The sequence below is a fragment of the Lactuca saligna genome, chromosome 3, assembly GCF_052625555.1.
Source record: "Lactuca saligna cultivar CGN05327 chromosome 3, ASM5262555v1, whole genome shotgun sequence".
Lineage (NCBI taxonomy): Eukaryota > Viridiplantae > Streptophyta > Magnoliopsida > Asterales > Asteraceae > Lactuca > Lactuca saligna.
Window position 1 is genome coordinate 113,071,152 of NC_136419.1, and position 14,492 is coordinate 113,085,643.

At 35.1% G+C, this 14,492-nt stretch overlaps 1 non-coding gene across 1 annotated transcript; it reads right to left on the reverse strand.

The window, feature by feature from the left end:
- Positions 1-3,173: 3,173 nt before the first annotated feature.
- On the reverse strand, positions 3,174-3,280 carry LOC145038189 (small nucleolar RNA R71). The gene has a single exon (XR_013679252.1). It is a non-coding gene; the product is annotated as a small nucleolar RNA R71 (small nucleolar RNA).
- Positions 3,281-14,492: the final 11,212 nt, after the last annotated feature.

A 14,492-nucleotide genomic window follows, 5' to 3' on the forward strand; every position in this document is an offset into this window, starting at 1 on the left:
ATTGACATGGTCATCAAGGCACTACTATAAAACAGAGCAATAGCGACAAAATTTTAGCAACAGAAAAAATCCATCAGAAAAGAGACGGATTTCCGACAAACAAATTATTAGGATATTAGCGACGTTTTACACAGTTTAACAACAAAATAAAATTGGTCAGTAATCCATTACAATATACCAACGTAAATCAATAATTTTGAAATTATGTCAGGAAATCTATTAGTGGAATTCAATTTTCTTTTTTTTTAATATTTAGGGCAATTTGGTAAATATGCGACTCGAACTAAAAATAGAACGTGCTGCCCTATTTTCACTTCCCCTCTTCTCTTTCAGGCTCACGTGATACTCGTATTCCTCCCACTCATCTCCGACCTTCAACCATTCGAAAACTGCATCCACCAACAGCGTCACCTCCTCCATCACCGTTGGCATCAAAACCCTCCGGCTCCTCCAAGTCTTTGACACCATACCTGCTCCCTCCCACTACCGATCTGACTTGCAACCAAACGCCTCTTAACCAAGTAAAATTGCACCCATTTATCTCTCTGCAAATGACGACCAACATCGCCTCAGACTTGTCGCCGCTACCACCGTCGAAGTTGCTGCTGTAGCGGGTGGACCTTACCATTTGACGCTATTTCATCTTTTTTTTTCTCTCCAAGTTTTGGTAAAAAAAAACCCTAACTTATTTTTTTTATTACATCAATTGAGTTTTAGGTTTATATTTTTTCTTAATTGGATTATCATGTCTCCAATTAGAATTAGATAACCTATACATTCAGAATTTGTTGATAAATACTCTTCTACTCTTCATAAAACCAAGATTCATATAGGATATAGATCTAGAAAGGGAAAGTAGGACCATGTGACTTGTATAGATACGATTCTTGATATTGTCATTATTATACACATTTTTAGGCAATATTTATTTACATTTTTATTAATATTTTGGTTATTTGCATAGAATTATGATACTTACAATGATAAATTGTAATGTGCAGCCAAAGTAACGCATTTTCGAAGTAAGGGACCAGAATTGACAATATTTGGAACTTTGGAGGATTGAAGAAAGGAAGAACGGAAAAATCAGCAAAAGACGTAGTTACGACGTAAATAATTCATGATTCACGACGTGAGTGGAAATAACTAGAAGATATGCATGCGGGTGAAAGAGTCCTTGCCGAACACGTTTATCCCATATTCACGACGTGAATCCTTATGGTTCACGACGTGAACTCGGGAAATCAGAAAACTATAAATTCCCTTGCCCATTACGACTTGGGAGTTTTTTTTGGCTGATTGGAAGGTTACCTGAAGACGATTTTGAGTAGAAAAAGAGTTCTGGAAAAGGATTTCAACATCAAAAGGAGTAAAGGTTCATAATTAGTTAATTAGTTTGATAGTGATGAACATATTTGATAATTTGATTTGTTTTTGCTTACTTGTTACTATGAGTAGCTGAATCCAGCAGCTCTTGTCTAGCTAGATGAAGCTTTTGAATTATGTTTTAGCTCAATGACTATTGAATTTGATTAGTCGGTAAATTGATTGTGTTTGATTATCATTACCTAGCATGTTATTTTAGTTTCTTAGCTGCTTAAATTCATGTTCTGTGTAGCTTAGTAACCATTAAATTACATGAACTTGAGACATGGTGATTTAGTGAACATTGAATTGCTAGAGCTAGGATCGACCAAAATCATAGATAAGTGATAAAGTAACTAATTTAGTTGTGTTAGAGGACATAATTTATGACTATAATTGTGTTTGCTAGATAAATCTTACATAGCTCACCTGTAATTAATAACTAATTATGTGTTCTGCTTTTGTGTGACCATACAAGGTATTCCATGAATTGGTAAAAATATTAGTAAATTTGGACTTGAATTGCTAATTACAGAATAACTTGTGACCAACTTTGATAATCCATAATTATTAGTTAAACATAAATAAAGAAGTGGATTCAAACTAGACAGGATTGTTTTTAATTAATTGATTGTATTTTGTGATTTAAGTTCGTCTGGTCTAGCAAAATCAGATAAAACCCTTTCTTGCTCGAAAACTAGGTTAATTTAATATTAGATAAATTAATTAGTTAAAACCGTTCCATAAGATCAACACCCGACTTACCTAACTATTCTATAATTCGATTAGGTACACTGCCTAGGTGCATTTTAGTTAGTTGAGTTAGTTAGGTTATAAATATTAAAATTAGTGGTACTTCTGTGTACATCAAGTTTTTGGCGTCGTTGCCGGGGAACGACTTAGTTAATTATTAGTTTGTTTGCTTTAAATTAATCGATCATTTTTGTAGGGTAAAACCTGCAAGAAGTTATTTTTCTGTTTCATTTTTTTCTGCATTACAGGACGCATGACGTGAGCCTTATAGCTCACGACGTGAGAACTGAAGTTCTTAGTTTTATTTATTTTATTTTGTCTTTCTTAGTTCAGTTTTACGTTTTTATTTTGTTTTATTTCAGGAGTTCATGGCCAAAGGCTCTAAGACACCTTTGGTGCCACCACTTGAAGATCCTGAGTCTGCAATTCACAAAAAGAAGGATAAGAACGTGAAAGAAGATCAAACACCAAAGAAGACACATTTACAAGAATTCAAGTCAGTGGTCTCAAAGAAGTCGGGAAAGAAAACGGGGGAGTCAAGTTCATCTTCGAAGAGCAAGAGCAAGCTTGAAAACTTAGATCAAATACCCATCCAAACCGAGTCTCAATACGATACCGAGCCTGAATTTGAATTACATACAAGTAAACCCGAGAATGAGCCAAGGAACGAGATAGCGAACATTGAAGAAATGTCCATGGGAGATAACAGAAAGAGAATCTGAGATGATGTTGGTCTAGGCTTAGTACAACCTACCATTCCTGCCACTGTCACATTCGAGCTGAAATGACATATCCTTTCTGCACTAAAGGATATCCCATTCTATAGAAAAGGTCATGAGGATGCGTTCAAGCACTTAGATGAAGTGAATGATATTGCTGATTACTATAATTTCCTGAATGTTAACAGAGATATTATCTTGCTAAGGATGCTTCCCGTTACCTTAAAAGGAGCTGCAAAGGATTGGTTAAAAGCACTTCCACCTATTACAATCACTACTTTGGCTCAAATGCGTGAGCAGTTTCTAGACCAATTCTGTCCACCATCCAAGATAGCTAAACTCAAGAAGGCAATAGCTAATTTTGAGCAAAACCCGAGGGAGTCACATTACGAAACATAGGAGCGCTATAAAGGTTTGTTAAGGAATTGTCCTCAACATGACCTTAGCATTCAACAAGAAGTGTCCATATTCTATGACGTGGTAAATGTGATGACAAGACAACTCCTTGATTCTCTAGGACCACTTATAAAGAAAAATTCGATCGAAGTCAAGGAATTAGTTGAAGAATTTGCAAAACATTCTCGTGAATACCACAATCCAAGGAATGAAAGCGTGAAAGGATTTGGGGTGCACAAACTGAAGAGATGGCTACTGTGATGGCAATGCTTAACACTATGGATAGGAGATTGACTCAAATGGAACAATCAATTCATGCAATTCGAGTTGGTTGCGAGAGATGTAGTGGCCCACATTTGACAAAAGATTGCAATCTGGATGAATATGGAAACAAGAAAGCTCAAGTTTTCTATTCGAGTGGGGACAAATACGATGAGGATTGGATAAAATCAAAGAAGGAGTGGCTGCCTTACAATGAATACAAGAAGCAAAAAAGAATAGAAATTTAGGCAAACTAGTCGGGGCTTCTACCAAAGAGAGCAACCACCAGCTGAGAAGAAAGTTGATTTAGAGACCATGTTAATGAAGTTTATAGAAGCTTCAGAAAAAAGGCATGATGCTACTGATACTACAATGGAGGATCAAAGAACTATGATGAAGAATCATCATGTTATGATGATTGACCAAGAATCATTATTAAAAGTCAGCAAGCTTCGATCAATAACCTTGAAGTTCAACTTGGTTAACTTACTACTTTGGTAAATAAGAGATTGTCTCCACAAATTCTAAAAAAGAAGACCCAATCTCATGTCATGGCCATTGATACTGAAGAAGAGGCGATTTCTGAATTCCTAGAAGCTTTAGAAGTGGAGCCAAGGCCATCTGAACCAAAGCCTAAGAAGACAAAACTCGAAAACAAAGAATCTGCTGAAATACCCAGTTCACGTCGTGAGCCCGCTATGCTCACATCGTGGGCTCGGTCTTAACAGAATAATTTTGTATATGTTCCATCTTATAACCCACCTTTGCCATTCCCGTCTCAAGCACATCTTAGCCCACTGGAAAGGGAACATTTGGAGTTTATTCAACAAATAAAGGGTATTCCTATTAATACTCCTTTCATTGATTTATTATCCAAAATTCTCGAATATGCGAAGTTCCTATAAGACATAATAGACACTCGTCAAGAATTAAGGAAGAATTCCAAGGTCGTTCTAAGTGATAAAAGCTCAAGGTTGTATTGGGAGAGATACCTAAAAAGATGGGAGATCCTGGACGCCCCACTCTTCGATGTGAGTTTGGAAATAATTTGAAGACATATGCTTTAACCAATTTTGGGGCTAGCATAAATTTGATGCCATTTTCATTCTATAAAAAAATTAAATATTCAGAAGATGAAGGCTATGAAGATGACAATCCACATGGCAAATCGTTCAGTGACTCATCCAAGAGGGATAGTAGAAGACATACTTGTAAAAAGTGGGAAATTCGTTTTCCCAGTTGAGTTTGTAGTGATTGACATGAAAGAGGATGTGAATGTCCCCATCATTTTTGGTCGCCCTTTACTAAATACTGCTAGGGCTCTTGTCGATGTTCGAGAATCCAAGCTCACGTTGAGGGTTGGTGATGAAGAAGAAAATTTTGGACTACAAGATGGTTTCCAAGGATATGATGTTCAAGGTGAAGTGTTCAATATTGAAGATGACAACGAGCTTGCAGAATTGGAGAAACTTATGGAAGAAGAAATTAAAACAATTCAGTAAGTCAAGCACACCAAGCCAAGAGCTTCTATGCCACTTGTATCCGTGGTGTTTGCTTATAAAATACCAACATCTTGGGTGAGTAAGGAAAATGGTGACATATCTAGTGATGAAGAGGAGGTTACATCAAAGGTGACTAGCCAAGTGGTGAAGGAGGAGGAGGATATTATGAAGCTTAAAAATGATGAAAAATTGAAGACTCTAGGGATCAAACGCAAGCTCGATGGAAACGAAGTCAAGGCTAAAAAGGAGAATTCTAAAAAGGCGTATATTCATCGAGTGCAAGCTTACAAGAGGCGTTTCAAGGAGCAAAAGATCCTGATGGTGGAGTCATCTGAAGATTCAACGTAGGAGGCATGGAGTCCAGCTCACGACTCCTCAAAAAGAAGCACTTCTCGGGAGGCAACCTGAGTTTGGTTTGCGTTTTCTTTCTTTTTCTTTTTTCATTTTTAGTTTTTAGGAAATCGATCATATCATCCGAATCACTATATACATAATTAAACACTGAGTGTAAGGTCCCTAAAAATTAAGTGGTTATAATTAAGAATCTAGTTAATAAACAAAGTTGGAATTAATAAAAGTTTTACAGTATTCACGACGTGAATTATTACAATTCACGATGTGAATTTAGGATGTAACGGACAATATATCATAATTAGCCCATTTTCTATTAAATTAATGTGCCCATTATTTTTAGTCCAGTCAAATTTTGGTATAAATGGAATGGCCTAGTTTTTTTTAGCCCAGACTGAATTCACAACGTGAACCTTTTATGATTCACGATGTGAATCCTGATACATTCAGGAACACAGATTAAAGAACAATGAACTCTTTGACCAAAACATTTCTTATTCCTCCACGAAGTGAACATTTTCTCTAGTCCCCTCTCTTTGTGATTGTAGCCGACATTCTCAATATTCTTAGTGTGCTTACGTAATTCATCATCCTAGATAACTTAATCTTCTTCACATTGTTTATTGTTGATCTAATTGCTAGATTTAGGGGTAGGGTTTACTTTTCTTTAGATATTAAAAATTGATACCCTAAATGTTGAAATCGTTGTTGCATGTGCTTGTGATTAGTTTGAAATGGCCTTAGGAGTGAACCCCATTGATATTGTTGACCTGATTTAAGTCCTGATATGTCCGATTCTGGTTTCTGCTTACGAACTCACGACATGAATCCTTAGGGGTTCACGACGTGAATCCTGGATATTTACAGTTTTAAATTAGGTTTAATGCTAATCTTTTGGGATGTCTTTGCTGGTTTGTTTTTTGTTTATTTTTACAGTTATGGCTCCCAAAAGAGAAGTTCCAACCGAGGTTGCTAGTCTCCACCCATTTTACGTCTTTCCAACGAATATGTCACGGGATGTATATACGCGATGGAACAATTGGTTGGGGTGGCTTTACAATCGGGAGATTGCAGTCGCACCCACCATCAACTGGACACGGTTGAGGGAAGTTGGAATCATGGATAGGATGTCCCCGTTTCTGATCAAAATATTTATTGGAAATGGTTATTCGTTCACTTTCTCGTGATGGCTCAACCTTTTTCGCATCCAAGAGCTGGTGTATAAGGAGTTTTGTGTTGAGTTTTTCTCAACAATTACATTCCAAGAGAATGTCGGCGACCCCCATTATCAACAAGCTTTGGTATTCTGTCTTGGGGGTGAGTATCGGGAATGCAGCCTTATGGAATTTTCTTGGAGGGTGGGGATATATAATACCCAAGAGGCTATGACTCCCAATTTTGCCATGATTTTGAGGGATGCAACTAGAGGGTATGAAGATGGTGCTACTGGGTTTGTTTTCTAGCATAGTATTGCCTCTTGAACATTCAACTCTGGAGTATCTCCCGAGAGCAGCATTCGATCTCCTATCCACCGATTACTCCACCGATTTATTACTTTCTCCATCAATCATTGAAGACATGGGGACAAGGTGACAAAGCAGAATTTATTTTTTTATGGTGCATTTTGCAGTCGGGAGTGTGTTGCAACATTCCCTACTTTTTAGCACGCTTTCTGGCTGACTCTGCTGCTAGTTCTCGGCCCAGGAGCCCTATTTGTGGAGGGCACTTTATTACACGTTTAGCCAGTCTTATGGTCTGATCGTTCCCGGCATCACTCGTTCTTTGACTTGCATGGAGAGGAACGAGTTAACTATGGGGTATTTGAAGACGATGAGAGTTGTTAGGAACTTTGGATCTCACTGGGGTATTTTGGCATCAAATGATGAGGGCGGTGAGCAGTCGGGTGACCAACCCGAACCACAGCAAAGGCCTCAGAGACGAAATGTTAGAGGACAAGGAGAAAGAGGGTAGCCAGTACATCCACCTGCACCAATGGTAGGATCACATATTGGGGATGATATGGTTGGGTATTTCGATCAGCTCTCTTTGAGTGTTAATTGGATTGGAGGGACGGTAGAGAATATGGTGCAACATTTCCATGTGGAGTAGCCTCCTCACCTGGGGTATCATTACCCAATTTTCCCGAGGTAGAGAATATGCTGCTCTCTGGAGTATCTCCCGAGAGCAGCATTCGATCTCCTATCCACCGATTACTCCACCGATTTATTACTTTCTCCATCAATCATTGAAGACATGGGGACAAGGTGACAAAGCAGAATTTATTTTTTTATGGTGCATTTTGCAGTCGGGAGTGTGTTGCAACATTCCCTACTTTTTAGCACGCTTTCTGGCTGACTCTGCTGCTAGTTCTCGGCCCAGGAGCCCTATTTGTGGAGGGCACTTTATTACACGTTTAGCCAGTCTTATGGTCTGATCGTTCCCGGCATCACTCGTTCTTTGACTTGCATGGAGAGGAACGAGTTAACTATGGGGTATTTGAAGACGATGAGAGTTGTTAGGAACTTTGGATCTCACTGGGGTATTTTGGCATCAGATGATGAGGGCGGTGAGCAGTCGGGTGACCAACCCGAACCACAGCAAAGGCCTCAGAGACGAAATGTTAGAGGACAAGGAGAAAGAGGGTAGCCAGTACATCCACCTGCACCAATGGTAGGATCACATATTGGGGATGATATGGTTGGGTATTTCGATCAGCTCTCTTTGAGTGTTAATTGGATTGGAGGGACGGTAGAGAATATGGTGCAACATTTCCATGTGGAGTAGCCTCCTCACCTGGGGTATCATTACCCAATTTTCCCGAGGTAAAGTGAGTATCGAAGCCAAGGAGGAGATGGGGTAGGAACTAGTGGAGCTCGGGATGAAGAAGAAGATGATTGATCGCTAGTTTTTTTTTTTAGTTTTTAGTTTCTATTTTGTTTTGTTTTAATTGTTTGGTTTGAACACTTTGTATGGATTGTTTAACAATTGTTGGTTGATTATTATGTTACTTTTATTTTCTTTTTGGTTTTTTGATTACAACTTGCTAAGGAGTCTTGGGAAGGGAGTAAGTTCGAGTCACGAGTCGTGATCGTCTAGTCAAGGGTCGTTATAAGTCTAGAGTTAAGAGTCGAGACCCACAATTAAAAATAAGTGTGGGGTGAGTCGAGAGAGAGGAGGAGATTAGTAAGGAATCATAAAAATTTTGCATTCAAAAGTGTCTTTATCAATTTAGAAATTGAAATGGGATGCCAAAAGTAATAAGAAGTATGGGTAGTTTCATTTTTTTTGGTCGCCTAGTTTTCACAGCATGAGCATACACTATTCACATCATGAGTTGAGTTATTATAGATTCCAGATTCCACATTCATGCGACCTCACGTCGTGAGCCTATATTACTCACGTCGTGAGTTTCCCATTTTCACTGTATTTGGCGTTTTATGGCGTGCATGCTGGTTGTTTCTTCTACTATACAAAGTAGCGTATGCTTTCCCACATTATGGGAGATTGAAGTTTCGATTCATTGCTTTTTTTCTTGTTGGCTCACTTACATATGTTGCAAGTTCAAGTCTAACTTCCTATTTAGATGAAGTTCCATATTCAACATGCACATGTCAACTACACGTTTGGAGTTCGATCTTGCCACTTCTATCACAGGGGAGTATGTTCCTTTTTCTCCCTTTTATTACTTTTAATTTAGTTTATGCATACAATGAGGGCATTGTATGTAATAAGTGTGGGGTAGGGGTCGAAAACGGAAAATGCTAGAAATTATAGGAAATTTTAAATTTTTCATAAGTTTGCAATAATAATCTAATTAGTTCTAGTGATAATAATTTAAACTTAAGTTGCTAGTTTTGCATTAGGATGATCTAACAAGAATTCAAATGTTTAGTTGAGTCAATGTACGTTATAGTGCATTTGTGGTCTCCTTTATTCTAGTGAAATCATGGGACAAAAACACAACCTCGCTTAGTTTGAGGGATGCAATATGTTTAGCAGCCTAAACCTGAAATGTATCTAGGAAAGCTATGTCTTAACCAATAAGGGTTGAGGTTAAGCGCCCCTGCTTAAGCATGTAGGTTTTGAGTGATATATATAAAAAAGTGAGATACGTGTAAAAAAAGGAGAGAAATTACCAAAAGTAAAGAAATTGAAGAATTTTGGAGCATAAAAGTATCAAAGTATGAAGATCAAAGATCGAGAATTCTGAAGTTTCAAAAGTTGAAGATATCAAAATTAAACAAAAACTGGTGAATTCAAAGAAATAAAAGATCAAAATATCAAGAAGTGAATAATTCAACAACTCCATATTGTGGTATCTTCTAAAAAGTTGTAATTCTCTAGTTTATGTATGCTTGGGTGGCTTTACAAAAATACCTTGAGGTTAGAAAGCTTTCTGAGGATGGATTCAGAGGGTTGCATAAAATTAGTGTTGTTCAAATGAAGTGGGTGAGTGTTTATGAGGATTGTGAGTATTTAGAATTGAGGGGGTTACTTAGGAAAAAATTTAGACACAAATGCATGCGTTGAGGTCTTAGCATAATGGCTGAGCTTGAGTTGGGTCGTTCTATGTGATATTGGTAATGAAGGCTTGATTTAATAATTAGATTTACTTGAGAGCAAGCAAAGAACAAGTGTGGGGTATTTTGATATTGCCATATTTATACATATTTTTAGGCAATATTTATTTAAATTTTTATTAATATTTTGGTTATTTGCATAGAATTATGATACTTACAAGGATAAATTCTAATGTGCAGCGAAAGTAAGGCATTTTCGAAGTAAGGGACCAGAATTGACAATGTTTGGAACTTTGGAGGATTGAAGAAAAGAAGAACGGAAAAAATCAACAAAAGACGTACTCACGACGTGAATAATTCATGATTCACGACGTGAGTGGAGAATTCTAGAAGATATGCATGCGGGTAAAAGAGTCCTTGCCGAACACGTTTATCATATATTCACGATGTGAATCCTTATGGTTCACGACGTGAACTCGGGAAATCAGAAAACGATAAATTCCCTTGCCCATTACGACTTGTGAGTTTTTTGGCTGATTGGAAGGTTACCTGAACACGATTTTGAGCAGAAAGAGAATTTTAGAAAAGGCTTTTAACATCAAAATGAGTAAAGGTTCATAATTAGTTAATTAGTTTGATAGTGATGAACATGTTTGATAATTTGATTTGTTTTTGCTTATGAGTAGCTGAATCTAGCAGCTCTTGTCTAGCTAGATGAAGCTTCTGAATTATGTTTTAGCTCAATGACTATTGAATTTGATTAGTTGGTAAATTGCTTGTGTTTGATTATCATTATCTAGCATGTTATTTTAGTTTCTTAGCTGCTTAAATTCATGTTCTGTGTAGCTTAGTAACCATTAAATTACATGAACTTGAAACCTGGTGATTTAGTGAACAATGAATTGCTAGAGCTAGGATCGACCAAAATCATAGATAAGTGATAAAGTAACTAATTTAGTTGTGTTAGAGGACATAATTTATGACTATAATTGTGTTTGCTAGATAAATCTTACATAGCTCACCTGTAATTAATAACTAATTATGTGTTCTGCTTTTGTGTGACCATACAAGGTATTCCATGAATTGGTAAAAAGATTAATAAATTTGGACTTGAATTGCTAATTACATAATAATTGGTGACCAACTTTGATAATCCATAATTATTAGTTAAACATAAATAAAGAAGTGGATTCAAACTAGACAGGATTGTTTTTATTAATTGATTGTATTTTGTGATTTAAGTTCGTCTGGTCTTGCAAAATCAGATAAAACCCTTTCTTGCTCGAAAACTAGGTTAATTTAATATTAGATAAATTAATTAGTTAAAACCGTTCCATAAGATCAACACCCGACTTACCTAACTATTCTATAATTCGATTAGGTACACTGCCTAGGTGCATTTTAGTTAGTTGAGTTAGTTAGCTTATAAATATTAAAATTAGTGGTACTTTTGTGCACATCAATTCTATAGAAACAATAGTATTGTCATGATGTGATTAAGTACACTACATAAATCAATTTTCATGAATTTAATTTTAAAAAAAAACATATCCTTGAATTTCTTACTCTTTGATAAAACTCAAATGGGCCACCACAGTACATTGTACACCAATACGATCTGGTTATATATAACTGAAAGAAGCATGGATTGGGCAGTATTTGAACAAAATAATGGTGAACAAAATATCAAGACTTCCAGTAACATTTGCGATCAAGTTTGCCCAATCTCTTAGATTCCCTGCATTAGTTATAATTCTAAAGGGTTTATAGTTGTTTAGAACTTAATTGAGTGTGATAGTTTTCTTGAGGATCTTGATGCCAACTTTTTTATCTTCACCAGGTATATAAGAGTTGCAAAGTGATATATTTCTTTTTTCATTTCAAATTATAGTATGGTCAATTATTTTTTAAGAGTTAGAATATGTCTCTTTGTATTTTACATTAGGGAGGACTTAAGATGCTTCTTTTTTCCATTGTGTTTTCCGTACCTTAACTCCTTTTTACCTGCAAGCACTTGTTAGTAGGTCTTGCTAACATTTTATATTATTCCTTTCTCCGTGTCAATATTTATTTATTTTCTGTTATAAGGTTCGGTGAGCCAATTAATGTGATTGGTATTAGTAAACATTTTTTGTAATACTTGCTGATGTGCTTGAGGTTGATGGAGCTTATTATGGTATGGAACAATTTAGATTTATATTTGAAAAATGGGATTTTAAATTTTAATACAAACTCACCATTTTTCCTATAAGAATTGCAAAGTTTTATATGATACATGGTTTAATGGAAATCTATAAAGTAACCCTTCAAATCCAAATCCAATAATGATAAAGTAAGAAATCTATTTTTAGGAAGTTAAAGGCTTTGAAGCCATCACCCAATCACATATAGGATGGGTTTAAACTTGATATACCATATATAATAAAATCTTGTCCACCTGTTTTGCTAAATACAAGAAATAGCAATCTACTTTCATTTATTTGTTTATTATAACATCCTACCTAACTGTAGCATTGTGCAAATAGATGAAAGTACATTCCTGTTTCTAGCATTTAGCTTAATTTGAAGTTTTTCTTGCTTGTATGTCGGACCCGTTTTGACGCAGATTTTTCCTGATTTCTTACTACAGATTCATAAGACAGCAAACATCAATTAATAATACTAACATTAGTGTAGGACTTGTTGGTCATATTCATCTAAATCAGGTTTTTAGTTTTTGTTATGTAAAATTGTTGTGAGCATATGATCTTGTTCTAAACTTTTGAGTTCTCATGATATGCAGTTTGAAACAAGTAAGTGTTTTCTATTATCTTGAAGCTGGTGTAGATATACTAATCACATCTTATCAGGCAACTCTTTTTTTAATATAAAATTTTTTTCTTTCTTTTTTCTTATTGAGACATTATATTTTAAAATATTCGTCCGATCATAACTATAACTATGTTCCATATTTCCATGTCAAGTAGGATTTCAAAATATGATGTTGCAATTTCTAAACAAAAGTTGGATGCTATTACAGTAACAACCAATATCAAATATTAAAGAAGGAAAAAGAGGTATTTCTTACAAAATCTTACCCCTTTCCACCCAAACACTTAAATAAAGAAAAAAAACTAAAATAAAAATAAATTACACCAAAAAGAAAATCACTAACAATATCAAATGAAAACAAAAACTAATACCCAATATGATATAATAACAATAGATTCTTCAAAAGAACATAACATTATTAGACTTAACCTGAGTTGGACAAAAACTAACTGTAATTAGTTGTCCCCACAGTTTGTATTGTATTTGACTGTATGTAGATGTAAATGAAGATCTAATAGGAATATATGACTCTACTAGTATAAGAAAAAAACACCATTTTTATTTAACCAATAAATTATTTTATGTTATTATTCTTTTTTGAACGTTAAAAATATATATTCGTCTTAGACAACTTAATGATTTTGGATGTGAACTATTATACTATGTTGTTTTTTTTATAATAATAATTTGGGCCCATGAACATGAACTTCTGGATGTAGTTAAGAAATAAGGTCAACAATGTTGATTGGATCTGCAGGGGCAGGAAATACATTTACTAAATAAGTTACTAAACCTATTTCGTCTTTTAACAAGGTAACATTTAATTTATACCCAAACTACCCTCCGATCTGATGTACTGTTGAACAAGCTTATAACTGGAGTGAGGTTTGACTTTTATACTACCAAATTTGACCCGAAGTTTATACCCTTAATAGTCATATAACTCTTGTTTTGTTTATTAATTATTTTTTATTTTTCTTTATACTTTGTTGATGGGAGCCCTTTTTCCCCAGTTGAATATAATGGAAAAGTTTATGTATCTGGACAGGGCTTTGATCTTTTTCTTGAACCCTAAAAATAACAAAATCGACACCTTCTTCCAGAAACGGATCCGGTTGAGGAGAATGGTCTCATTCCCATTTTCTTGGCATGTGATTCATCTTAAATCTTCTTTTGCAGGTATGTTATTTTCCAATATGACTGATTCTTTATTATCCTTATTTCTAATATTTTATTTTGTTGCTTCTTTTTCTTTGTGTAATGATCCATAAAATTGCCTCATTATGTTGAGGTATGGTTGACGATTCTTTTTTGTATAGGCTAATTATTTGGGATGTTGTCATCATTGGACAGGTACAAGTTAGCTACAGTTAATTTTTTGGTTTATTTAATGTTTTTTTTTTTTTTTTGGAAATTTTCATGTTAATTAAAAATATGGTCATTTGTATATCGTGGATTATCCGTCATTTAATTCAGTGAATTTATTTATGGATAACTTGCAATATGCATATATGTGTATGATTAATGTGGCGTGTATATTAGGATTTCATATGTTGCAAAAGTTTGAAAAATTGTTATCATTGTATATGAATCACCAAATATGTTTAGCAATTTCAATTAGGATTTTCTAAATTTGTTTGCTTTATTATGTTTTTTGTTTATTTAATATAGTAAAAAGTGCGATTATCATATAAAAAAAATATTTATTTTAAAATAAAATCACCATTAGCTATTTATCTGTCGGTAATATGTAACTTAGCTATTCTGTCACTAATTTGTTACTTAGCTATTATGTTGGTATTCTGTTACAAATG